The sequence below is a fragment of the Dipodomys spectabilis genome, unplaced genomic scaffold (assembly GCF_019054845.1).
Source record: "Dipodomys spectabilis isolate Male_0828 unplaced genomic scaffold, ASM1905484v1 ptg000061l, whole genome shotgun sequence".
Classification (NCBI taxonomy): domain Eukaryota; kingdom Metazoa; phylum Chordata; class Mammalia; order Rodentia; family Heteromyidae; genus Dipodomys; species Dipodomys spectabilis.
Window position 1 is genome coordinate 2,648,654 of NW_024870738.1, and position 27,797 is coordinate 2,676,450.

At 39.4% G+C, this 27,797-nt stretch overlaps 1 long non-coding RNA gene across 1 annotated transcript; it reads left to right on the top strand.

The window, feature by feature from the left end:
• Nucleotides 1-381: 381 nt before the first annotated feature.
• On the top strand, nucleotides 382-23,314 carry LOC122108552. The gene is made up of 3 exons (XR_006147590.1): nucleotides 382-500; nucleotides 22,737-22,826; nucleotides 23,187-23,314. It is a non-coding gene; the product is annotated as an uncharacterized LOC122108552 (long non-coding RNA).
• The last annotated feature ends 4,483 nt before the right edge of the window (nucleotides 23,315-27,797 follow it).

Here is a 27,797-nt window from a genome sequence, read left to right on the forward strand (position 1 = left end):
TTTAAGCAGCTTGTCCATAGAAGGAATCTTTAAAACACCCTGAATACCTTTTAACCAGGGCGGCACCAACCTTTTAGCTATGAGAGTCCCTGGAATGTTGGAGCAAGGATGTTAAATGAAAACCCCACATTATTTAAACATGAAAGGCGAAATAAATGGTGTTTCTTCATTCTATTTGAAGACATGTCAGACAACAGGGGTTCTCTTGACAAAAGCAATCAGGAAGTGACTCTATTCCCCAGCAGCATTTTCAAATTGCTCTTTTTCTGTGTTCTTAAGTTTAAAAAAGGAAGTGAAATCTTTTGCACTCTTTTGGACTAGTGCTCCCCCCCCCCCCACTTCAGACAACAAAAATGCCTGCCCATACATTTTTCTAAAAACTGGCTAAGAGCCAAGCATCGCAGTGAATGCCTGTAATCCCAGCACTCAGGAGGCTGAGAAAAGAAGATTGTAAGTTTAAGACTAGCCTGGAACATGTCGAGGCCCTATCTTAAGAAGAGGTAGGTGGGAAGAAGGGAAGGAAGGAGAGGGGGGAGAGAGAGGGCCGGAGAGAAGAGAAGGGAGAGAGAAAAAAGGGAGAGAGAGAGAGAGGAAAAGACACTAAATCATAAAGGGTTGAGAAATAACTATTTCTATTTTTTGGATATGAAATGGGAGCAAACAAATCAAAATGATGTTGAATTTGGCATGAGAAACTGCAGCAACTGTTGTTGCTATGATGACTGGTCTGAGCAGTCCACAGTATTTTCAAAAGCCTGAGCCTTTCCCAGGAGCCATCTCAGCCATTTCTCAAATAAGGAGGGAACTGGAGCTATGGGGTTGTGTTTCCTCTTTCTGACAGCAGCAGCAGCAGCAGCAGCAGCAGCAGCAGCAAGCTGGGCAGAAACACATGTAAATAAAAACCAAGCACTCCAGAAGCTAAGAAAAGCATGTCCAGGCCGACCAACCATGAATTTCAAGGCTTCAGCTCAAATATCACTGATTTAAATCCATTTGTTATAGCTCTTTAAAGGAATGTGCGGTTAAACACACAAACTTCTGTTGGCATTCTCGCTAGACAAATACTTGCATGTGATGTTTTGAAAAGAAAACATAAAATAGAGTAATTGAAAAAAGTTCGGTGAGAATGTGAAAAATTAAACAGTGCTTTGGGGATTTTTACTCCTGATTTGGCGAGGTTTTTGCTTTCCTTTTCCTTTAAAGATTTTTGAATCCAAGCCAAGTTCAAGCAAAACGGAGACTGCAGCTACATTTTAGTCACCTTTGTGTCTCAGACCACCAGAAATGGTCATTTTCGTTTTTGTTAAATAAGTCTTCACCCTACACATCCTGAATCTGTGCATCTTCTATGTCGGATAATATTAGATGGAATTCCAACAAGCCCTTCCATCTGAAATGAAGTTAGGGCGGAGTTCAGAAGATCCTATATCTCAAAGGTTTTTCTTTTTCTTTTTCTTTTTTCTGTGCTTCGGGGGATTTGTTGAAAGAATCCGCCTCTGCCGCCAGGGTCGCCAAGCAGCCGTAGCTCTTCTACTTCCTGCGAATCATTTGCATTTCTATGGTCTTTTATAACATTTCAAAGAACCTCATAAAATGTGAGGATGAATTCAATTAAACTGTACTTCCAGTCTCTGAGATGAATATGACAATGTTTTGCTCCATTTAGATTGGAAATAAGGCCCCAAAGTTGTTAAGATAGTTCTCTTTCTGAATTCTGTGTATTGCACAGAAAAATATCAGCTTTTAATTTTTTTTGTCGTCAGAGCTGGAAAGAAACTCCGCATAGATTGTGATGATTCTTACTGCCTTCAAACCTCAGCTTCATTCTCTTGCTCTTCTAATTAAGCCACCATTATGAAACCAATTGAAGCCTATGAGAGCAGGAGGCCATAAAGAAATTAGCTGAGGAATTAAAACCCTCCTGTTTAAAGAGTGGGCGTTTTATGCTCATTCTCCTTTGTGGAAACCCCGAAATTTCTCCTTGTGTGCACTTTATATTGTTGATTGGCCCTAAATTTCTTGCTGTTTCCCATGTTTCAAAATTTAGCATACAATAAAAAAAATGAATGACAAGAATGTAAAACAGGTCCCCCTGAGGTGTAGGTACTGGTGGGAGGGGAGAGGTTGAACAGAGAGGATGAAGGAGGTTGAATATCTTCAAAATATGTACATGTGTGGAAATGGAACAATGAAACTTTTTGAGATTGGTTTGGGAAGGGAAAGGAAGGAGTATATTTTCTACATTATAACCATATGTGGACATGTCAAAATGAAACCCCTTTCTTTGTACAACTAATGATGTAAATAAAAATATGGAACAAACATATTGGAAAGGCAAGCATCTGGTAGGTAAGGAATTATATTCATGTGATTGGGGAAATATAATCTTGATAAAGACTTTCTCAGTCCCTGCTATAATCCTTGCATTGTCAATGGGTCTGAGATCCCCAGGTGTAAATCTCTGGTTGAGTTCACCCAAGCATTTGGGTGCTGTCTTGCATTGTCTTTTAATTGCTTTGCCACATTCAGTGGATGGGAATTAGGCCATCTTTTCTCTCTCATAGGGCTTGCTTCAGAAACTTGTTTATTTATTGCTTCGTCCATTCTCTTCTGCCTGGGAAGAGACATTGAATTGACTTTTCAAACAAATATTTGGGGGGTTATAACTTGTTTTATCTTTTAGTATAAAGTGACCTCTATCTGGTAAGAATTTAATGAAATATTTAATTAACAAGTTTCCATCTTTGTCAATTTTGCCTCTCATTTGAAACTTGTTTTGCTTTCTCTTTTCTCAACCTTGCAAAGTTCTTCAGTTTTCCGATGTGTATAAAATTCCCAAAGATCCATTCTCTCCGGAGGGGAACATCAGAGCCACATGGCTGCATGGATAGGGGTCCCAAGAGGAGCTTCTGGCTAATAGAAGAGTCAGAGAATGTGGTGGCCCTCTTTTTCTACCTTCAGTTTGCTTGTCAGTTGTGTATTTTCTTTCTGGTGTCATTTTATCCCCTTACTTTCAGTCATTTGGTCCACATTGTTGCAAAGGTCTCATTAATTCTAAGTACAAAAGTTGCCCTTTGATACACTTAGGACTTTTGTTTTGTTTCTTGCACATAGCCAGCATAATCTTGCTTTGAACATCTTGGCCCTGGAACACATCAGGTGACATTTCTGATGCTTTCCTTGGGGCTCATTTTGAGAGACTTCCGCTAACTGGTGATGACCCCGGTACCTTACTCCCATAATGAAAATACCCCAGGTAATTCAGCTCCCAAATCTCATTACTACTTCAGTTCCACAGACTGCCAGATACAGAATGCAAATGCCACCTAACCATGATTTCATGGAAGTGATTGGGAAGTGCAAGAGGTTCTGCAGGAAAGTACTGTTGAGAACTCTGCTTTGGGCATGTATGTGAATCAAACAATGACATCCCTTAAAATTGTTGCAAGGAGGTGAGAAAGATGAGGGAGAGTCATGGAGGGGGTGAATTTGATCAGATACATCATAGGCATGTATCAAAATGTCACAATGAAACCCCTCTTGTACAACAAACATATGCAAAAATTCTTTAAAAAAAAAAAAAAAGAATCCTGCTTTGGGATCTAGAGGATGCAAGAACCGGCAAGTAGCTCCAGTCATTTGGATTGCAAGTTTCTTTGACTTTGCTGGGGAAGTTGTGAGTCCATGTTCAGGATACCATGGTAGCTGCACCCAAATACAGTCAAGACACAATGAAAATCATCTTCGTTTCTAATTAGCCATGTGACTTTGGGCAGGCTACTCCCTCTGGGCTTAATTTTTTTCTTTGAGAAAATTATATACTGGAGTTAGGTTCTTTCCAGGCCTCTCCCAATCCTTGTTATCTCTCAAGGTCTCTGACAAATAGGCCAGTGTGTCATTGTGACTTCCAGCACAGTGCCCTTTACTCCTAGTGTTGGTACGCACACACATTTCCAAATAGGGCTTCCTCCATGTTTAAGAAGGGCAAATGGATAAGGAGAACTGAAAGTCAGGTTGTTTCACTTCTGACTTCGTGAATTTTGAATTTAAATGCCTTTTCATAAGAAGCAGTGAGTGGGCAGAAGAAGCCTACAAAAAGAGAGCCCTGCTTGGGGTTAGATAAGCAATGTGCACCTCTTTTCTGTTGGGAATTCTCTCTGGGAACAAAAAACATCACTGCTCAAAGCTCAGCTGCCAAAAGGGAAAAACTAACAAGAAGAAGAAAAAGGGGAGAGAGAATGAGGCGAGGGAGAGAAAGGGGAGCACAGGGAGAAAGGGAGAGAGAATAAGAGACATTGTTGAACATAGAGAACCAAAAGGTTGTTGAATGTGAATGTACTTAATCCTTGACCAACCCACTTACCTCTAAAATGGCCATGTCTGCACAAATCAGGGTAATTTCTGGAGCAGAGGTTTGCAATGAGCCCTTGGAAGCAGAGAGGTTTGCTCCCAGTCTTAAAGACTACCAAAGACAGTCTACCTCAGTGATAGAATAGGCCCTTAACATGAATGAGGACCTGGGTTCAATCCCTGCTGAAAAATGAAATGAGCTGGGCACTGGTGGGTCACGCCTGTGATCCTAACTACTCGGGAGACTGAGATTTGAGGATTACTGTTCTAAGCCATCCCCGTCAAGAAAGTCTGTGAGACTCTGACCTCCAATAAACTACTAAAAAGACTGAAACAACTGAGCAAAATATGCCCAGGAACAGTGCCCAGGCCCTGAGTTCAATACCGAGGACACACACACACACACACACCACACACACACACACACACACACACACACACACACACAAAGAAATAAAATAAAATAATCTAACATTAAATGAAAGAAAATACCTTTCAGAAACAGAGAAAAGTTGGGATTTGCATGCAGTCCATCTCAGGAGCAGCTCCATGAGGTGAATAACTGTTGAGGTGGAATGCATGACACTAGGGCCAGGCATGGTCCACCACCATTGGTTCCCATTATTTCTTATCAAGCAAGGGAGTCCAAGCACATTACTTACAATATGTTTGTACTTTTGGCATTCATAGGAACCCTGACTAATTAATTGCAGGAAAATGATGATCTACATGAGTTTTCATAAGGCTCGCTCAGTCCTTTAAATGAAAGACAAAAACCAATCAAGGACATCTAAAAATGGAGATTGGCAGTGTAAGGAGGAGGGGAAGAGAAAGGTTAAGGATTGAAACAGGAGGAGGAAATGCTGAGGAAAACATATGACATCATCACAGTGGAATTTTTCCTTTTTTGGGCATTCCTGAATTTCCATCTTTAGTTGTAGCCATTCATCCCAAGCCATTCTTCTGGTTTTTATTTTTACATCTTATAAGAATGAAGAATGCATGTAAAAGTCAGCATTTTGTAGGCCTGAGCCTTAGTATCTGGCATTGGGAAATAGTTGTTTCTTACCTAACATGAATCCTTTTTCTATGCTTTCTTGGGATTTTTTTCTGAGTAGAGGAAAATGAATTGTTTCTGTTTAAATACTGAAACCACTTACCCCCAACCCCCAAAGTGTATTTTTTTTTCAGAGAAGAATAGCTAAGGAAAAGGGATAACATGCATACAGAAAAATAGAAAACCTCATCAGAAGTGTGAGAGGGGCTAAAGAAAACATAAACATAAAGATTTTTCAGGAAGCACTCAAGACTTCATGGGGAAATTAACATAATGTGACATAATGTGACAATGGGTGGAGATGAGAAGATGAAGCAACAGAATCGTCACATAAATTTTATAAGTAATGTTGACTTTTTTCATGGGTCTAGGTGGAAATCCTTTTTAAAAGTCCTCAGTGGTTCTCTAGTAGAATATTAGTGATGGGGGAAATGGCTTTGTGACAGTTCAATATATGCTTAAGACTGTCTCAGGTCTTACAGATCACTAAAAGACTGAGTCACTGTCCTGAAGAAGCTTGCACTCTAGTAAGAGGATCTACATACAAAACCAACAAAACAAAGAAATATGTCATATGTTGACTAAGCACCTTGGAGAAAAGTAAAATAGAGCAAAGGGGACAGAGGCAGAATGAGAAGGTGGAATCCATGCTATTTTATATGGGTTATCATTGCAAAGATCACTAAATCTAGTCTTCATCTTCTTCATGAATTAAGGCACTGAGGACCGAGTCAATCCTCTCCGAATCTCCAGATAGCTCATAGCTCACTACAACTAAATCCCAATTCTTCTGACCCCAGACCACTGCTCTTTCCTCTGGTCTCAATTCTAGGCTTGCTCACATTGGAAATGAAATACCATAGTCAGATGTTGGAGTCTGTCATATCTTCCCTTTGCAATTGTTTTTTTTTTTTAAACAAATTCTATTTTAAAATACAAAATGAATGGTCTAATGCTAACTTACGGTGGCAGCATTGGTAGCCAAGGATTAGAAAGAGTTGATTTATCACTTGACTGAAAGTTGTCAAGAGTTGACTCAGCCAACCATGTGGGCAGTAAGCGGTCATGAGCATCTAATCCATGTTGTACTCAGCACTCTGCCTAGTGACACATAGAGAAAACTATGCCTTCGACTTGCATTGTACACATGATTTACCCAGTAACCTTGTTAAGATGCAGATTCTGATCTGAGATGTCTAGGTAGGGCACTTCTTCTGAGCCCCTAGGAGACACTGAGTTTGCTGGTCCACAGGTTACCCTTGAAGTATTACCTTGTCTAGGCACCTCTGCTTTGGTTTCTTAGTACAATTACAAAAGGAATCTCATTGTTAAAGCTTGCATTTTTTCTTTCTTTCTCCAAATGCTCTCCTTTCTTGAAAGAATTCAACTTGCAAAAGAAAAGGTTATAAAACAGCAATGCCAAAGCTAAATTACAGTGTTAGGCAGGTAATTATCTGGGCCCAAGAAGATGGCTCAGACTGGGGATTAGTTCAGCAGACAGCCAGGACCAGATTGACAAAGTTCTAGATCGAAGACCACACAGGGCATATGCTATAGCTATAAAAGGGGAGTATTGGGGTCTATGACTTTAGGTGGTGAGAAGTGAGCAAGGGTTGTCACTGTACAAATACTTCTGAAAGCTTCTCCTTCACCAGAGACTCCTGTGTACTAATCTCGGCTGCTAGGGTGATTCAGCCTGTGTCTGCAAATGAAAGGTTTTGTCCTTGACTATGAAATAAAAATAGCACACAGCAAGTGTCTTTTCAGGGCTTTTCCTTTGCAAGGGGCTGCTGCTGCCCACGGTTGAGAGTCTCTGCTTGAGCTATTCCAAAGGAAGGAATGACTGAACGAGTGAGATAGCTTACAGACCCAGCTTGTAGAGAGTAGACCTTCATATATGCTCCCTTTGAAGCTTTCCTTCTAGTGTCCAACCCATTGGGTCTATGTACCAGCTTGTCATGCCTTCCTATGGTTTCAATCTTGGCTATCGCTGTGCAATCTGAATGTATGTCCTAGGGACCTGGAAGGCAGCGCAGGATGGAAAAGTGAAGCCTTCACATTGTGATCTGACTCAGCATGGGCACACTGAGCTCCCCAAGTATTTTTTTTAAGCAAATACAGTTTTTCTTTCTCAGAGAAAGTGAAAACAATAATATGAAACACACTAAAGCCTTGCCTCTAAGTGGACAAAAGCTGTAACTGTTTTCTTTACTCTTAAGGAGGCAAAAACCAGTGTTGCCAAGCTCAGCGTTTTCAGGTGACTCAAACTTCATGACAATATGTGACTTTGCACCATGTAGCACAGATTGGGTAAGATGAGACGAGCATTGGGAGGAAGGGGTGGTGAGTGGTAATACACATCTGACTTTGGCTTGCTTGGCATATGCCAAAATCTTTTAGGGTTCCTTCATCCTTGTTTACTCAAGGCTTTCCATCAATGTTCTTTCACTTTGAAGCAGTCAGACTCTCCCTAAGTGTGCTAAGCACACATACAATGTGCTGGACCACCAAATCAGTGGTTCAGAAGGTTGTTCTTCACCTTTGGAATTTTTAGTTGTTTCTTTTGTTCCAAGTTGAACTAAGAGAGTGACACACAGAGGTGGGACTCTTTAATCAATTACCAGAAAGATTTTCCAGAATCCTAATAAGGCATAGGAGAGAAAATGAAGATCAGTTCCCTAGCTCAGTGGGAGCTTCAGTGTGATAATAGCCTCGTAGCCTTGAGAAAGGGAATTGGGCAGGCAAGCATTCTTTTTCCACCAAATCTCAGAGTTTACCACAGTGTGCCATTGCTAAGCCTTGCTGGGCAAGTTGGATGTCCTTAGTAGAGTGGAGAGCAACTGGACATTGCCAGGAATAATCTTGTTAACATTGGCCCAAAGTTTCTGAGTTGTGATATTGTTTTGGCAAATACCATTATTTCCCAAAAAGACAGTCACTGAAATCAACACAATGCCTCCAGTTTTAATTCGAATTACTTTTCTCACGGCTACTTTGAAATAGTTAAAAATCATCTATGCTTTTCATGGTCCACACTTCCAGATGTGCTCCAATGTAAGTGGATACCAACAGACGGAGCTATTGTAGAGCGCTCTGGATGGAGGAGCAGAGAATGGAAGAGAAAAGTTTAATCTGTTTTTTCTTCTTTCTCTTGGTAGTACTCATAACATTGTGATTTCTTTACAGCAAATGAGCATTTTTTGTTTGTTTTTGTTTGTTGGCATAACATATCATTTTGAGATAATTTTGATTTTTCAGAAATCTTGTAGAGTTCCCACATATAAAACACAAATATATGTGATAACTAAATTAAAAAACAAAAGTTCCTATATACTCATCATCTAGTTTCTGCCAATGATCACAACTTATATGTCCAGTGTGCATTTGTCATAACTATGAATCTAACATTGATACAATAGTATAAACTAAACTTCAGACTTTATTAGGGATTCATTGGTTTTTCTTTCTTTTTTTCTTTCTTTTTCTTTTTTTTTGGGGGGTCTGGTCGTGGGGCCTGAACTCTGGGCCTGGGCGCTGTCCCTCAGCTCTTCAGCTCAAGGCTAGCACTCTACCACTTGAGCCACAGCACCACTTCCGGCTTTTTTCTTTTTGCTTATGTGGTACTGAGGAATTGAACCCAGGGCCTCAGGCATGCAAGGTACGCGCTCTACCACTGAGCCACCTTCCCAGACCCTCATTGGTTTTTCTAGGAATGCGTCTTTTCTATTTCAGGAACCAATCCATGATACCATATTGCATTCAATTAGCATGCCTTTTACAAAAACAATTCCAATTGAGTGGAGAGGCTTATACACATACACCACAGTAGGTGTGCACAGTCATAATGGCTTGCAAAGGGTTCCTGGGAATTGTAGAGGAGAGGCATAGCAATTCCCCTGGGGCCTCACTGGGAACACATTGTTATGAGTCCCAATCCTCTTGCTTCTTCATTGCTGGGATTACAGGCATGCTCTAAAACACCTAGCTGGAGATGAGAATATTATCATCTGCTCTGTCAGTCTTTCAGAGAAAATAGTAAGAACTAAGAAAACAAATGACCATAGAGTATATTGCCTATATCGTGTGGCCGTTGCTTGAAATTTGTGAATTATAAAAGAATGTTTTTTTCTGAATTTAAATTCCTAGTAAATATGAAGGTCTCCTTGCAGTAAACAATAGAACAAACCCTGTGCTATTAGAAAAATACAAGGTAATTGCGTGTTTGTAGTAGAGAGAATGATGGCTCCCTAATTTAGGACTGGATCCATATTTTGAACCCCAGGACCTATGAACTTCGTTATGTTATCTGGCAAAGGGGAATTTAGATTACAGATGGAATTCAGGTTAAACTAGGGTGATTGACTATACTAGTGTGTTAGAGTATTAGGGTGTGTCAGTGTAAATGGCAAGGGTTCTTAAAAGTGGAAAAGGAAGATATGACTATGAAAGAGAGATATAGAGATTTGGTGGCATAAGAAACTTTCCCCGGTCTTGCTGGCTATGAAGATGGAGGGATTGAAGCCACAAGCTGCAAGAGGCAAGGAAGTAGAGCCTCATCACTATAAAAAGAAAGCAGGGCTGCGAAGGTGGCTCAGTGGTAGAGTGCTTGCCTCGCGTGCATGAGGCCCTGGGTTTGATTCCTCAGCACCACATAAGCAGAAAAAGTCAGAAGTGGCCCTGTGGCTCAAATGGTAGAGCACTAGCCTTGAGCTGAAGAGCTGAGGGGCAGTGCCCAGGCCCAGAGCTCAGACCCCACAACTGACAAGAGAGAGATAGAGAGGGGGGAGGAAAGGAATGCAATCCGGCAAACACTTTGCTCTTCAGCTCAGCGAGATTCTTGTCAGGCTTCTGAGTGACAGAAACATAAGATAAAATATGTGTGTTGGTTTCACCCAGTTGCTTTGGGGAAAATTGCTCCAGCAGCTAGAGGAAACAAATGCACGTGTCCATAGAAAATCTGGCACATTCTTGGACATAAGAATTGTATAGCAGCTGCAGTTTTTTAAAGGCCTTCTTAGACTCCTCTTCTCATGTATGCATAATCACAGGTGAATTCCTCTCCTGCAGCTCTCATTTGCCTGGCATGGAATGTGGTTGTTGATTTAGAGCCGCTGTTTATAGAGCTCTTTTTACACTTTCTATTACGTTTGGTGGCGATTTATATACAAAACAGTAGAGCCTGATTCAGGCTCTCTGGTTCCGTGTTGAACAGGGTGTGCCAGGGGTAAGCTAAAACGGAAATTCCAACTCAACGGCAATGTGATGTTGATAGATTCCAACTCAAAATATTTAGAAAAGAAAGATGGGTCTTTTCCCCTCACAATTTCAAAGTTTTCCTAAGAACAACAGAGATATTATGGCTTTCCCCTTTGCTTATGGTGACTATGAAATGAGAAGTAAATGATGCTGAGTCCTGAAACAGCTAAAAGGAGAGAAATACCCTCATTCCTAAGTAAACATCTGTAGAAGGATTTGGAACTGAAGATAAGGAAGTTCTGAGGCCTACTAGAAAAGGAAGGAAAGGCTCTATTTACCAGCCAGGGATTGTACTTCCTGTTGTGAAGTTCAAGGCTGTTTCATAAGAGCTGGGGTAGGGGTGCAGGATCCTGTGCTGTAATAAGGAAGCAGCACTCTTGGTTCCTCCATATTACACAAGCTTATGGCCTTGCTGCATAGTCAAACGGATGGAGGCAGAAGAGTGGGATACTTGCTTTTGCAGGTATGTTAGTGCTTGTGGTCTAAGTGCCAGGTTATCTCCTTAGATATAACATGGAACAAGCAGTGTATACTTCATTCCTGTGTATGTTTTTGCTTGTCTGGAGATTAAAACAGTTTACAGGAATAAGCATTCAGCAGAGATCTCCCCACAGCATGTATTTCTTATCAACTCCCAGCCAAGGGCTACCAAGGCTATTATAATCCTTCATCAAAGGAATTAGACTCCTGCCTTCATCTTCCAACTTTGCTCCCAATGCCGTGAAAACATTTTTTGGCAGATTTGTCTGTAAGGTCAGCCAGGATATTGGAAAGGAACATTTTTTTAAAGACTATTACTGTGGCTAAGCTGATGTATGTAAAATAGAATGGAAAACTGAAGACATTTCTTGGGTAGCACACTGGATCAATATTCAAAAATTCTAGACTTGTTCAGTGTAAGAAACTTGGAATCTCTTTTCACACAGTATTCAAATTTATATTTAGCCATTTACTGATGATGTGTGCTTCATTCTGTTAATTAACTATTTCTGTGCTTCAGTCTTTTCACTTTTATTGAGACAGTAGTAATATTTTATGCCATATTGTGGTTGTGAGAATTAAGGCAATATAGGAAGCTGTAGAATTGGTGGTATTTTAATTAAATATATTAGATTGAATTCATGATAAAGGAATAAAAGGGCAAAATGAGAAAGAAAACTTGTACACCCAAGAAATGGTCTACCCACATAAATAGCATCATTGGCAAATTTATTGAATTTCTCACTTGGAAAATATGGATTAAAATCCCAAGTTTTCAATCTCATTACCATTGTGCCATATCAATGATCAGTGATGCCACTCTCCTAGCAATGAAAGGCTGCAATATTATGTCCTTTAGCCTATCATTACTTAACTTCTGGGGTTTGGTTTCATGTCTCTTCAACTATATTCTCAAAGTCATTTCTCAAGTTCAAATATCAAGCCTGATATTGTTGAGAGTCTATTTGTACTGATTCAATAGTTAGGTAACTAGAAGACCCTTCTCTCCTCCCATTTGCCCCTTCTCCATCCCCATAGACTGTAAGTACTGTAACTAGTGCAGTATTGTTGAGTGACCTGTTACTACTGAGAACGCTAGCCAGATCTTTTCACACACTTAGATTATATCTCAATGCTGTGTTCTGAGCAGACCATTCCTACACTACACTGGAAGTGAAAGCACTGGCTCATTCCTCTTGGTGGGACACAGTGTACAAGGAAGTAAAAAAGAGGCAAAAAAGGGAACAGATATGCTTTGTTCCCTTTCATCTCAAGTTTAATGGTTTAGAGATTTTGGAGTATACTTTATAGGTCAGTAAGTTGCATGATATTTTTTCCTTCTTTGCAATTGCCATTGAACACAGGGACCAAGTGCCTGTTGTAGGACACTTTCAAATTTAACATTGTGCATCTTACCTGGTATATGCAAGGAAGGCACAAGTCTCAACTGTTAGGATGGGTGCAAGGCCAGTCAGGACACTTGGTGGTAACAAATATGGTGTCTCCTTATGTCTTTTTGTTGGATGAAGTTCATGCTGAAGGCTTAGGAAATCCATTTGTTGAGAAGAAGGTTATTGGGTAGCCTCACTTAACTATATATTGTCCTGGAATTTCATAGTCTGGATTAAACTTACAGAGTCTCATCTCTGACACATGCTCAGGGTAGAACTGAATATAGCTCTTGTCAGATTGTTCATATTGACTGGTATTCAACATCTTTCCAGTACCATCGAGATACTTCTCTGCACTCTTCACCATTTATTTCCAAAAGGAAAACCCTAGCAGGCCTTCTTAAAATTGTTGTCTCCCACCATTCATTACATTTCCCTAACCAAGTCAAATCTCATATTCCATCTCAGCCTAGAAATAATAGTCCTTCTCATAACCTCAGAGAGGGATTAGGCAGGTACTTTTTACTTGGTACAGTATAGGGAAACAAATATTTGGCAACAGGTAGAGATTCCAGTGGTAATATTCATGAATCCAGGATGTATGGAGTGGCATGAGTATTCTGTGACTTAATTTTCACATCTTTAAATGGGAATGATGTTAGTCTCAAAATGTTGTTGAGAGCTAAGTGAGATCATGCATGCAAAACATCTAACACAATGACCGGCATAAAACAAGCATTGAATGCATTTAGCTATTATTATGCTTAATATAATTGTGTTAAAAACAATATCTTTCATGGCCAAAACACAAATGAAACAACAAAAACTAGAGTATGAACGCACACTCTTTACAATGTTATATTAAAACTCTACGAAGTACTGTAGCGAATACAAATCTCTGCCATCAGCTTTCTAATTTTTCTCCTTCCATTGAGGGGTCCAAATCACTGTTATTATATGAGTACTTTGTTGGGGTCCAGTTTCTACCATATTTCACTTTTTTCTGTATTTATAGTATTGGATCAAGTGCTATATACATGGTAGTATATTATAAAATATAGTATAAAATTATATTGAATTGATATTTTTTAATTGACCAGATTACCACAAATGGTAAGTAATCAGGAATGACTGCCATTCAGTTATCAGAGAGATTTGATAAAGCAACCATGGACTGCAATTACTCCTGGGCATGTCTAAGCAGCACCCTAACTGATTCATGGACCATGTTTAGGTAAGCTTTTGGTTCCATATGCACAGTTGCTAGTGGCAATAACCTAGATGAGGCACAAAGGTTAAGCAGAAATAACTTGTCCCTCCTATTGAACACTGGACACAGGGTTGATGTTTGCTACATAATGTCTCATAACCCTTTCAACCACTCTTAAAGACAGTATTTGTCTGTGATGAAACAGAAAACAAGAATATAAGTGACAAAGTGGAGCCATGGTGGCTGTCTTACCACTTCAGTTTAGGGACTGCTATGTTTGGTGCTATTCCTGCTTAGAAAGGACATTTAGCTTTTTCAAGAACATGACTCTCTGAGACATCCAAGACCATTAGATGACAATCTCCACACATATTCTTCTCTCATAGCTGTGTGGGTAGCTGTCAGGAAGTCATTCTTCATATGGTTTCCAAAATTATAAGATTTCAGATAGTCTTTCAAATTAGAAGACCTATTTGAATGAAATTAAAATATTCTTCCTGATGTGTTAGACAGTGATTTGACTGTCCAATAGAATCTTTCTGATTGGATCTAATTTTAAACCTGCTATTGCTTAACTAACTCCCATTCAGTAGACCCACTCCCTTTCAGCTTTTTTTGCTTTAGAAGAATATTGGTCTAAGAAATGAGAGACAGCTCCTTATAGCAAATACATTCAGAATTTCCCCATAAACACAGACTCCCATGACAACAAAACAAATATAAGAAAGGAAGAAGAAACTCATTATCCTCATACTGTCAGCTATAAATCCTTTCTGAGAAAACTCATAGTACAATACAGATCCTGCTTAAAGTTTACATTTTTATGTTTGACATTAAAAATGATTATGTTTAAAAGCCCCTTTTTACTACTATCTCTATTTTACCTCTTAACTGAAATGATATTGGTGCAAAATATCTATCAATATGCAAGAAAAATAAATTGAGCTGATAAAATTGACTTTAATTAGTCTATCTATCAAAATTCATTTTGACTGTTTCCACACATTTGGTGCTTGCAGTAATCTTTCTACTTCTCCCTTTCTCCTCACTTTTAGTAGCTAAGTCTCCACAGACAATGAGGCTGAAATGATTTATCTGTTCTGGTTTCTCCTAAAAAAGAATTCACACAATAACATCGTTGATTACTATAGATATTCCTTTTTGAAAATGAATGATCCATTTCTTCTGCCACCTGTGTGCTGTTCCCAGCAACCTTCCCCCTTCCTGGGGTCAGTTCTGAGAATTATGACCTTGTTCAAAATGGTGGCAAAAAGTTGATTATGGCTTGTCATCTTCTGTCTTATTCATCTCATTAGAATCTTGGAGTTGGGATACTTCAAACAGACTCCCATTATGTTTCATCTTTTTTTGGACAATGGACAAAAGACATAGGAGGTTTACTACACAGTGACCTTTCCATATGTGCTTCTCCCTGGGGTAGTTAAAATATCAGAGCTGGGGTAGGGCCTTGGTTTTTCTCTCCATGAATTAATACAGATTCAGCTTCTGACAGATCAGTAGCTACAATAACTCTCAGCCAATCATGGGATGATTTTTTTATTCATTAGGAAGAGCTTTCAATGCCCAGGAGCTACACTGTCTGTTATCTGAAGATACTACACAGTGGGTAGTCAGTTTTTAATTAACTCACTAATTGTGTCATTTCTTTTCTTCTGAGATGATGTTGTGTGTGTTCTAGTGTATGATATACAACTTGCCATTTTTCTCTCTTCTTATGAGCTAATCCTCACAAAGATTTCTTTTTTTTTTTTTAAAGTCCATCCATACTGACCTTTATTTTTATTTTTTTATTATTTTTTTTATTTTTTGGGGTCCGGTGGTGGGGCCTGAACTCTGGGCCTGGGCTCTGTCCCTCAGCTCTTCAGCTCAAGGCTAGCGCTCTAGCGCTTGAGCCACAGCGCCACCTCCGGCTTTTTTCTTTTTTGCTTATGTGGTGCTGAGGAATCGAACCCAGGGTCTCAGGCATGCAAGGCAAGCACTCAACCACTGAGCCATCTTCCCAGCCCCCTCACAAAGATTTCTCACAAGACATTTTATCATATTCAACTGTAGTAAAAGAAAATTTGAAATATATTGAATTCTTATTTAAGGGACAGTAATCGGGTACATCATGGTACAACAGAATGGGATGCAAAGCATCTATTAAAATGAGATGTCTAAGGAATATATGAAGGTATGGGAAGTTCAAAATATATTCCACAGAATCTGGTGATCTTTGAATTCTCCATTTTCCATTTGGAACAGTTCTTTGTTGTTAGAGTGTTCCTTGGACCTTTGAGTAGCTGCAAAAGCTACTCTTAAAATAGCTAAATCTAACCCGTTATAACTTTTTGTAAATGAAGTTTTCTTGACATCTACTCACTCTGATGCTACATTATCTGTGGCTACTTTCCTGTTAAAATGGCAGCTAAATATGTACTTGAGACAGAGTCAGTATAGTCTACAAATGGTATGATACTCACTGGATTTTATAGAAAGTTTGCTGATTGTTGTGCAAGTTCTATATAAATATATCCCATTGGAATGAGCTTTCTTAGTTTTAGCATATTGACAGATAGCTTTCTGCTGTATATGTTAAAATATTGATCATATCTCCCATGAATTTGGATCAAAGAATTGTACTTCCAGACTGTTGTTCTTTTATTATTACTATCATCATCATCATCATCATCATCATCATCATCATCATCATCATCATGGCAGTAGGGAAGATTGAAAACAGGGCCTTGCACTTGCTAGGCAGGTGCCCCAAGTCCTTTTATTTTTCAGACAGGATCTAACATTTTTGCATGGGATTAACTTAACTATGATCCTCTGAATTACAGCTGAGATTACAGGCATGTACTACCATCCTAGACCTCGAGCTAATATTTACTTAGGTAGAGAACTATACAACAGGAATTGTGCTTGTTATATATAGCAGTAACAACAGAAAGAAACTATACTGCAAAACAAAGGTTTGAGCATGTGACATTATCTTTTACTGGGGGAATGAAATATAACAATAAATATGTGGCTGGGAGCTGGTGACTCATTCCTGTAATCTTAGCTATTCAGGAGATTGAGATTTAAGGATAGCAGCTGGAAGCCAGCCTAAGTGGAAAAGTCCATGAGACTTCCCAAAAAAGCCAGAAATGGAGCTGTGGTTCAAGTGCTGTGGGTAAAGTGCTAGCCCTGAGCTAAAATGCACAAGGACAGTGCTTGGGCCTTGAGTTCAAATCCCAGGATTGGCACACAGAAAAGATTAAATATTTAGAATAAGTAGAATTAATAACAGTAAGCTTTTATACTTGTTATTTTGAACACAGAGTCTCATAGACTTTTCTGACCAAGCTGATTTTGAAGTTTTATCTTCCAGATCTCGGCCTACTGAGTAGCTAAGATTGCAGGCATGAGCCACCAGTGCCTGGAAAGGTTTACTACTTTGTAGACATATTTATGATTGTTTTGTTATTGCTCTTATTATATTTATACATAAGTTGACTTTAAAAAGATGAAGCTGAAAATTCTTTTGGAAAAAGGCTATCAGCTGTTCTAATAAGCTCCTTTTATGAAATCATTAATTTATTTGCACATTCAATAAGGATTTACTAAGCACATGGGCTGAGCATATGCTATGGATCAGCATCATGAGTTAGACACAGTCCTACCTTCAAAGTACTCAAAGAGGAAATTACCTTCCTGAGTGTTAACTGCTGATTTAGATATAGCTAGAAGTCTAGCAAGTAGGAAGGTGGAGTTGAGGGAGATAATGACAAAGTGGTGTGTAGTGGGGGGAATTGAGGAGTTTTCAGGACTTGAAGATCTTTAAGCTGAATCCTGGGTAGAGTAGAGAGGCAATGTGAGGCAATTGGCTTATGTATGTTGGCATTTATTCATTCAATAAATACAGCCTGGAAAAGTCAAGCAGAGTCCCTGTCCTGGGTGAGTAAAATCTAAACAATAACTAAACAATTAGCAAAGATCATTTCCAAGTATGAGTAGTACCAAGAATGGAAAGCAAGGGTAAGTTCCACAGGGAATAGGGAGCGTCTGGAGAGGGAACAATACCTTGGGTGGTTTGGAAAAGCTTTATTGCAGAAGTGTGATGCTAGAGATGGGAAAAAATTACAAGAGAACATGTCTTGAGCTGAGAGTCAGCAAGTCCAAAGCCCTGGAAAGGTGAGAGATTAATTCCTGGGTTGCAGCAAAGAAGAGAAGCCCTCTGCTGACTGCACAGTAGTCAAAGAGAAAGAGCAATAGAGGAGGCCTTTAAGGCTCAGGTTCAGTGTATATGACTGAGATCTTATTGTCATGTCACAGGTCATGAGCAGAATGAAGTGACTGGATGATGCACAATCATAATGGTATTGGTATAACTATTACTATCACTCCTGATCAATTTGCAAAGAGTCCTGGGACTGACAATATAGCCAGGGAGCTTGGACTCAGGACCAAGTGAAGATGATGGAGTAGCAACACAACGGAGGGACCAGGACCTGGAATACTATGTGCAAGAAGGATGCAGAGAGCAGGTTTAAGCTGCAGTAAGAGAGCACAGTCTGATTTTATACTCATGTTTGCTTTGCTTTTGGGTTATCTCTATGCTGACCTCTGGCCTCAGTAATATATAAGAGTAATTTGAAAAGAACCCCTTCTCCCAACACTATTTATCTATAATGGAAAGTTTCTCGGTACAAGAATTGCCACTTCCCATGATGAATTCAGCCTGAATTTCAACTTGGACATGATCAGGAGTAATTAAACTGGGGTGGGAAATGATGGAACTAGCCATGGAACTAAAAATCCTTGACTCCTTCCAGTTTTGCTTCAGATCTATAAAACATTTGTAACTCTTACACTTCTCATCTCCCAATTCTTAGCCAGCACATTTCCATGACACAATTCTCTCCATGTACATATTCTGCAATGAAAGTAGCAGCAGTCACAAGAGGTCAATTTAGTTACAATAACTGCTTAATAGAAGGGCAAGGAAAACAGTTAAAACAAGAATTTGGTGTCAAGTAGACATAGTCACAGGCTTTTAAAAGTTTCAGTTTTATTGTATAGGTGAGGTACGGATGCATAAGTCAGGTAATGAGTACATTTCTTTTTGAAGAATGTTATCCCACCCCCTCATTTCTTCCCACTTTTCCCCTTACTGACCTCTCTCCTCCCAAAGTCACAGGCTTTTAACTGAATATCTTTCCCCTTTTTAGCTTGTTTGGTTGTGCAGACAGAGCCTCAAGTAGCCCCATAGCATTTTAAGCTGCTCCCTGTTCTTCCAAGTTGCTCAATAAGCTCCTTGATGCTGGTAGTTTTGCCAGGGCCTCTATACCACAACCTATCTGGAAGCTTGGAATTACAGAATAGGAGAGTCTAGAGTAGTCCATGTTAAACAACTTCATCATGGACGAAGAATGGGCCTGAGGCTCTGTTATGAAGGGAAAGTGTGAACACCCCACTTGATAGGAAGTGGTTTACAATAACCTATGGGTCTGTGTGAATCATTGAGCAGTATTGGACAAGTAGAAAAAAATCATATCTAAAATCCACAAAGCTAATTGACATTAGTGAGTGGCTTCAGGATGTTATCTTAAGGGATCCATCTGTCCCCTGCCTGTGCATTGTAAGGGTCCTTCCTTTTATTCTTTTGCTTCTCCACTTTCCACATTGCATCCTGATTGATCTCTTTTTCTTCCCACTAGGGGTGAATGGGAGGATACTTCAAGCCTATTTTCAGCCCCACAATAGGTATGAGCACTTGATGTTTACACATGGAAGGGAATTCATCTCCTAGGCCTCTTTATCTGAGGGAAATGCTTACATCCTCTTGAATTCAACAGGTGGCTGATGAGTTTTCTGTCCCCTTGGATCTCTGTGAGCTGCCATTGCATCCCTAAGTAGGTGTTTGAAAATATAAAATGGCCTGGTAGATTTGCTGTCACTGCACTTTATATGTGGATGATGATTTAGGAAGATTTTGTTGGAGTTTAAAATTACTTTAGAACAAGCGCTCTTTCTCTCTTTATGTGCTTGTTAAGATATCTTGATTGTCATGACATCACAGGTTCTAGGAATAAGTCTTACAACCAAGAGAAAAGGTGGTTTCATCTATCAATTGCCCAACTTGGGAGAGAGCTGGTTGGCAGGAAACAGCTTATTCCACCCACTCATTTAGGCTTGTTTCAGAATATTCTTGGTAATAATGGAAAGACATTTAGCTAATCAAATCATAGAAGTAGTTCATACTATCTTCTGAAGATCATGGTTGTAGACCATTCTAGATAAACAAGAGGAATAGCAGAGAGAAGCCAATTCAATCTGGGCTGTGGTGTTCATAGGCATAAAGTACTAGTTAGCTTATTAGTAAGTAATTAGAGGGATGTGAAAACTAACAGGACTTTTTTCAATCCCTTGATTCAAGTATAATTCCCTCTGTGACAGCTGCAGAAAATCCATGACCTAAATCACTGAACTTGGGTATTTCCAAGGAAACCACCAGACTTCCCCATTGTCTTAGATTAAACACAATTAATGAAATGGCTAAAATGCCCCAGAGGTCTTTTGTGGAATTAGATCAACAGATTATTATTTATAGAAACAATAGAAAATGGTGTCTCTCATGAAGAAATGCTTAACTTTTCTATCCATAAAAGAAATGCAAATCAAACTAAATTGAGATTCCATCTCACCCCAGTTAGAATGACTATAATAATCAAGAAATCTAATAACAACAGATGCTGGAGGGGATGTGGTGGAGTGTAAACTTGTTCAATCACTTCAGAAAGCAGTATGGAGGTTCCTCAAAAGACTATACATAAGAGCTCCCCTATGACCCAGAAATCCCACTTTTGAGCATTTACCCAAACGATCACAAACAAGAACATACTAAAGCTACCAGCACAACTATGTTTATCACAGCATTATTCACTATAGCTCAGATATGGAACCAACCCAGATGCTCCACAATGGAATTATAAATCTATGCCTCCATCAGAAAGAATGACATTGCCCCATTTGTTAGGAAATGGAAAGACTTGGAAAAAATTATGTCAAGTGAAGTAAGCCAAAGAAACATAGGTCCCATGGTTTCCCTTATTTGCAATAACAGGTATATGTCTCGGATAATCTTACCAGACAAGCAGAAAAGGTCAAAAGCTATGTACATATGACCATATAAGATGATGCTAAGTGAAATGAAGCCCAAGATAGGGACACAAGAGGTTTTATCTTTGTCACTGTTGTTTTTAATGTACTGTGTAATTTTTTTTGTTTCTTTTGTATGTTCTTCTCCTTATGGTATAACCCCTGTTTTCACTGCTCTGCATCTTGTATATACATTTTTCTAATTTGGGGAGGGGAAGGGAAATAACAAAAGGCCAAAACAAGGATACAGGTGGACCCATTGTAACAATGACATGTACAAGACACTATGTTGAAAACAAACTTTACAACTATGGGGTGGAGAGAGGGAGGAGGTAGGAAGGGAAGGGATGTTAGGGGAAAAACAAATGAGGGGATAACAATGCCTGATAGGAAATGTACTCATTACCTTACTCATGTAACTGCCACCCCTTTGTACAGTATCTTTGCAATAAAAAAATAAAAAAATGGTGTCTCTCCAGCCAATACCCCATAGGATTAGAAATTTAGTAAATTATCCAAGGAGAAACAAGAAAGGAACAAACCCTAAAACCCCAAACAAAACAAAAAACACAGACAAAAGGACCCATGTAATGTTCTAAGAATCGAGGCTCAACTGGCAGAATAGCTCAATGTTAGAGCTGGGACTTGATCACCAGCATTGTAAAATAAAATATAAAATAAAAACTCCATAAAATGAAGTTACAAAAAGGCCTGAAAATGTCATAATGAAAGTCTTGTACCATGTATAATATATATATATATATATATATATATATATATATGACAAAGAGAAAAAAAGAATCTAAGATTTTCCCCAAGGCAAAGAGCTGACCAAACAATGAGGGTCAAAAGAACTCATTGCTTACCAATTACTCAGAGATGGGCACAAGTCTTTCTCCAAATTTTAACAAAATATGGTTGGCACCAATAAAATCCTGGGGCTTCAGAATAAATATAGATTGGAATTATCAGCCCCATTTTACAGATAAAGAAACTGAGGCTCTGAGATTCATCAGCAATCTTGATGTCTAGAGGACTGTAAAGCCAGGGACCAGTCTTAGAACTTGGGACTATTGTGTGTAGACATTATATTGTCTCTGTTAACAGTCACACCTTTACTAGGCTCATGGGGGAAAGGTGATTTTATATGTATGTGATTTCTAAAAAGCAAGGATGCAGTTGAGGATGAAACGGGGATCCAAACAAATTTCAGAAAGGAAGAGAAACCCAGTGATGGTTGCTCACACCTGTAATCCTAACAACTCAGGAGGCTAAGATTTAAGGATCACAGTTTAAAGCCAGCCTGAGCAGGAAAGTCTGTGAGACTCTTTTCTCCACTGACCACCAAAAAGCTAGAGGTAGAGCTATGACTCAAGTGGTAGAGAATCAGCCTTCATCAAAATCAAAACAAAAAACAAAGGTTCAAGGACTGTGCCCCCCTACACACACACCAAAGAGACTAGGGTGTGAATATGAACTCATAACACACAATGCCCATGGGACTGGCTCAAACAGTAAGTACACCATCTGGAAAAAGAAACAAAGGTAAAGTCTACACAGAAAGAATACCAAACAGAAAATCAATATAGACCACAGATCAACATCTCCTGTTTTTTTTTTTTTCTCTAAGCACTTATTCCTGTTTATGATATTGCTTGGCTCTAAGCTAAAGCTAGCTTGTTGGGTGGGTAGGTGGGTGGATGGAAAACAAGGGAAAAATCAGTAGGAATTGACATTCTTTTTAATCTGAGCCTCTCTGTGGTGCAAAACTTCAGGATTTCTTTGACAGAGAATGTTTTGTCTATCCATAGCCTTGCAAACTCTTTCTCTTCTTCTTTCACAGGCCGGAGGCTCTCCATCATTTTATCAGGGACTTATATGTTGGAAGAAAAAACCTGCTCACTGAATTTTAAGATCACCTTACAGAGAAGAGGTTGATAGTTAAGTACTTACACATCATAGGAAATTGAAAAAAGATTCATTGGAGGAAAAACAGTATGATAAATACTTGCTGGGTGAATGATAAATTATTTCTGAGCAAACTGGGAATGGAAAAGCAAGTTACAAGGCAAAAGTCCTGTGGATCAGAGTTCTGTTACAAAAATGTTTTATGAGAAGCATAAATGTGCTTCCTAATACAAGTTAATTGGGTACTTACTTGATTACTTCTGTTGAAATTCTGATGAGGTGGAGAAAAGGAAAAGGAAAAAAAATTCAGTTCAATTGCCTTTTGGGCATTCAGAGGGCCGTTCCTGATGCAAACATTAACAAGGACTATTTATGTTTTTTGCAGCTCCTGTCAGGTATCCTTGACACACATGGATGACAAATTCTTAAAATGTGCAATATGATGAGTTTGGATTTAAACCTATACTTGTGAAACTGTGACCACAATCAAGATGGCAAACCATCCATCATGTCTAAAAGGTTTTTCACGTTTTCTAAAAGTATCTCATTCCTCATCTACTTTGTGTTACTGTAGATGTTATTTTATAGACTTAGTTTTACATAAGTAAAATCAGTCAGAAGATTTTTCAGTACTGTGGCTTGATCAGGGCTTCACACATACTAGGCAGGAATTCTTGCACTTCACACACACACACACACACACACACACACACACACACACACACACACACACACACACACACACACACACACACACACACACACACACCTGTCCTTTTTGCTTTATTTTTTTCAGGTAGGTCCTCAGCTGTAATCCTCCGGATTTTAGCTTTCTGAGCATCTGGCATTGTAGACATGAATCACCATGACTGAAGCAGAAGACTTTTTCAGTCTAGCCCTTTTCATTCAGCAAAATAATTTTGAGACTCACCATCTTGTTCTAAATGAAAATATTTGTTTCATGCCTGAGTAGTACACCATATTGGGGGTTTTTAGTGTTTAGTTATTATTTTCATGGGTAGATTAGTCAGTTAGTTGACTCACATTCTATTTCTTTAATCTATAGTTTTGCGAGGTTTATCACAGACTCAGTAAATGCTGAGAATCTCTTGGAGCAGATTCTATTAAAGGCAATTAATGTCCTTTAACAAGTATTGATGAACCATTATGAAATTCCAGACATTATTCTAGAAACTGGAGAACAGAGGATACTGGAATAAAGAAAACAGACATGAAGTCGGGCGCTGGTGGCTCACACCAGTAATCCTAGCTACTCAGGAGGCTCAGATCTGAGGATCAAGGCTCAAATCCACTTAGGGCAGAAAAATTGGAGAGAAAAATCTGAGAGGTATTTATCTTCAATTAACCAGCCAAATAAGCTAGAAATGGAGGTGTGGCTCAAGGGGCAGAGCACCAACCTGGAATGAAAAAGCTAAGTAAGAGCAGGAGGCTCAGAGTTTAAGCTCTGGTCCCTGAACAAACAAATAAGCAAACAACAGCAGCAGCAATGACAAAACCCCCAGAAATGAATCCCAGCTCTTATGCTCTTATATTCTAATAAGAAAGGGACAACAGATACCATAACAACAAAAATGATCAATGACATCTATCAGATGTCATTCCAAGGACATAGCCCAGATTTTGACAGGCTCCCACCAATTGAACTGATTCTAGACTTTGGTGAGATTTTTTTCAAACCCATGAGGTCCCCACGGAGATCAACTTTGAAGAGAACTTGAAAGAAACCTGAAGCTGCCATGAATAGCCAGGAATTAGAGCCTGAGTCATTACTTCCCTGGAAATCCCCCTCCCCCTTCCCACCTGCATTAAGCTTTTGTGTCCACCTGGAGGATTTGGGCCAGACAGTGGCCACCACAGTCTCCTTCCTGGAATTAAGCCAGGGTTTGACTTTGGGAAGACCCTCCCTACCCCATCCCCCAAAGAAACATATAGCTTGTCACATTATGTAAATATGCCATTTCTGTGCCAACTATAAACCTGGACTGAGGCACATATGTGCTTCACGAATTCCAAAGACTCATTTAATTTTGGTTTGGGGGAGGAACGACAGCAGGGGCAGGGAAAACTGAAAGTTCCAGGAAGCAAAAATGTTTTGCTCCAACATTGATGAAATAGGGTGTCCTCAATCCACAGCCAAAGAAGGTTGGACATTTTCCTCTGTGCTATTAACTCTTGCATTTCAGCTAAGTTTCTGTAAGTAGAGAAAGGGAACTTCCTCTAGCTGCCTTGGACCCTTTTACTCCCTGTGATCTGGCCCTTATCCAAGATAGCCTGAACTTTCTGAGAACTTGATTTCCTGTTCCCACTGCCTTAGCTGATGAGGACAGAGGACTAGACTGAACAGTGGGGAATCAAGGGCACGGATTAGTTTAGGAACATGGGTGGGAACTGTTTATTTCCATTTACTTAGAAATGCTCCCAGCAGCAACTGTTGAAATAAAACCCTGAGTTGTAGAAGTTTAGTTCATTCAATAGAGAACTTCAATCACGAGTTTCTTTTAGGGAGCCACGTTTTTTTTTATGTCGTTATTTGAGTCATATAAGACACAAAACTAAAGATTTATATTGTAGAATGTGCCTAATGTTTTGCTCACATTTTACAGATGATGCCAAATTCAGAGCTAGTATGGGAATGGTTTGGGGATCGGAGTATAAAGTGTATTTCCTGGCTTTAGAATGTAGTACAGTTTCCACCACAGATTATGGAAAATGCAATTCCAAATATCATGGGGAGGGTGAAATTTATTATACATAAATTATGCCTCACAGCCTGATGTTAAAAACAAAGTATATGTTGTCAATGTCTCTTTGTACACAGGTCTGACTCTGAAGCCAAGCCTGCCTCTCTGTAACATTATCGTCACTCTGTGAGTTCTTTGGTCCTTTCGTAGTGTATGTTTGAGGAGGAAGCTAAGGCCTGAATGAGTTGTGTAGCACAAAGGCATTAACCATGGTGATTGGAAAGAAAAGCTTGCTCAACTCTGAGCCTGATGGGTCAAGAGCTTCTGGGAGTATTGTGTAAATTGGACTTCCCAATGAAATCAATCACTCCTCTCACTGTCACAGCCCAGCCAGTTCCTGCTTAGGGTCCAGGAAAGAAAGCAAAACATCCACCACTGATGAGAAAGGGACATTTGGTATTCTTGCTGGCTTCCTGGCTAATTACAAAGTGTTAATGACATTCAGAGGAAACTGGCATCCCTCACTGATCTACAAATAAGGAAGGGTAAGACAGAAGGTGAGCCAAAGAAAAGATATGGGCCTCTAGTAAAATGCCCAGCAAAGCCAATCAACCCGAATAATCACCAAAGAAAGGAAATAATTTTAATTTACAAAGAAAATACACATACCAGTAACTTAGAAAACCAGATCAGGCTGAGAAGGTGAGATTAGGTGAGATCAAAAGCTGTTAAACTAGTCATAACTGGGTTTTGGAACTCAAAGATTTGTTATGGCAAAACATTTCTCAAACTATAAAGGTCCATATGAAATATACACATTGAAATTGAGATATATAAGAGGAATTTGGAAATAAAAGAATAGAAACAAAGGAAATTGTTAACTTCTTCCTTCCTCTTGGGTATTGGGTAGGATCCAATGAGGTCTTTATGATCTACTACCAGACAAGATAGATCAGAGAATTCCTTATGTCTGGCTCCTACACAGAAAGATGGTAGAAGGTTAGAGTAAGATTTGTAGGTTGTATGGCTAGCTTCAGGGAAGAGGAATTCTAGTTTCTATGGAGTATTTGACATGAGGAGGAAGTAGCTGCAAGAAGAGCAGGAGAAGGTGAAAAGAGACTTTACTTCTGGGGTCATAACAAAATCCTTCAGTTCAATGCACTATACTTTGGGGTATTGGTTTTTGAGCCCCAACATATTCTTCATGTTTTAGAGACAAAATCTTATTCCTCACACTCTTTGTCTGTACTAAGCTTGTTGAAGGAAGGAATTCCACAGCTTCTCAATTAACTTTCTTTTTTTTTTCTTTAAGCTGGGTGCTGGTGGCTCATGCCTATAATCTTTTTTTTTAATTGTGAAAATACTATACAGAGGGGTTACAATTACATGGGCAAGATAATGAGTACATTTCTTATCAAGCATTGTAGCCTCCTCCTTTGTTTCCCCTTCCCATCCCTTCCCATCCTCCCCCCTCTCCCCCCTACTCAATGCTTCTCCCCCCCCCCACCAAAGTTGTAAAGTTCATTTTTGACATAAGGACTTGTACATCTCATTGTTGCAATGGGTCCACCTGTATCCCAATTAACTTTCTTGAAACTACTGTTCATTTTGTTATATTGATTCAGTATCTCTCCAGACTCTTTCAAGTGTTTTGGTTCCATTCTGTTCTGTTCTGTTCTATTCTATTCTATTCAGTTAGGAATTGAGTCCAGTACCAAGGCTCTACCATTTATCTGCACCCCCAAGGGTTTTCAATTTTTCTCCATTTTTCGTCTTGCTGATCTCCAGTTTATTGTATGGGGAGTTTTTGCATGTTACTTAGCTTTCCTTACACATGGTTAACATATGTTTCAGGGATAACATACACAACAATTTCTTGCAGTTCAATGATATTCATTTACATGGTGCTCAAGCTATTATGGAGGCCAAGGTATGAGTAAAAATAATCAACTGGGTTAGGTAAGTATCTTTAGAGGTATCATCTCTCCTCTTAGAAATGATTCACAAGAACCAGGCACCAGTGGCTCACTCCTATAATCCTAGCTAGTCAGGAGGCTGAGATCTGAGGATCTCAGTTCAAAGCCAGCCCAGGCAGGAAAGTCCCTAAGACTCTTATCTCCAAGAAACCACCAGAAAACCAGAAGTGGCACTGTGGCTCAAAGTTGTAGAGTGCTAGCCTTAAGCAAAAAGCTCAGGGACAGTGCCCAGGCCCTGAGTTCAAACCCCATGACTGACAAAAAACAGAAAAGAAATGACTTAAAAGGCTTTGTTTGGGCTTGAATTCCACAAGAGGC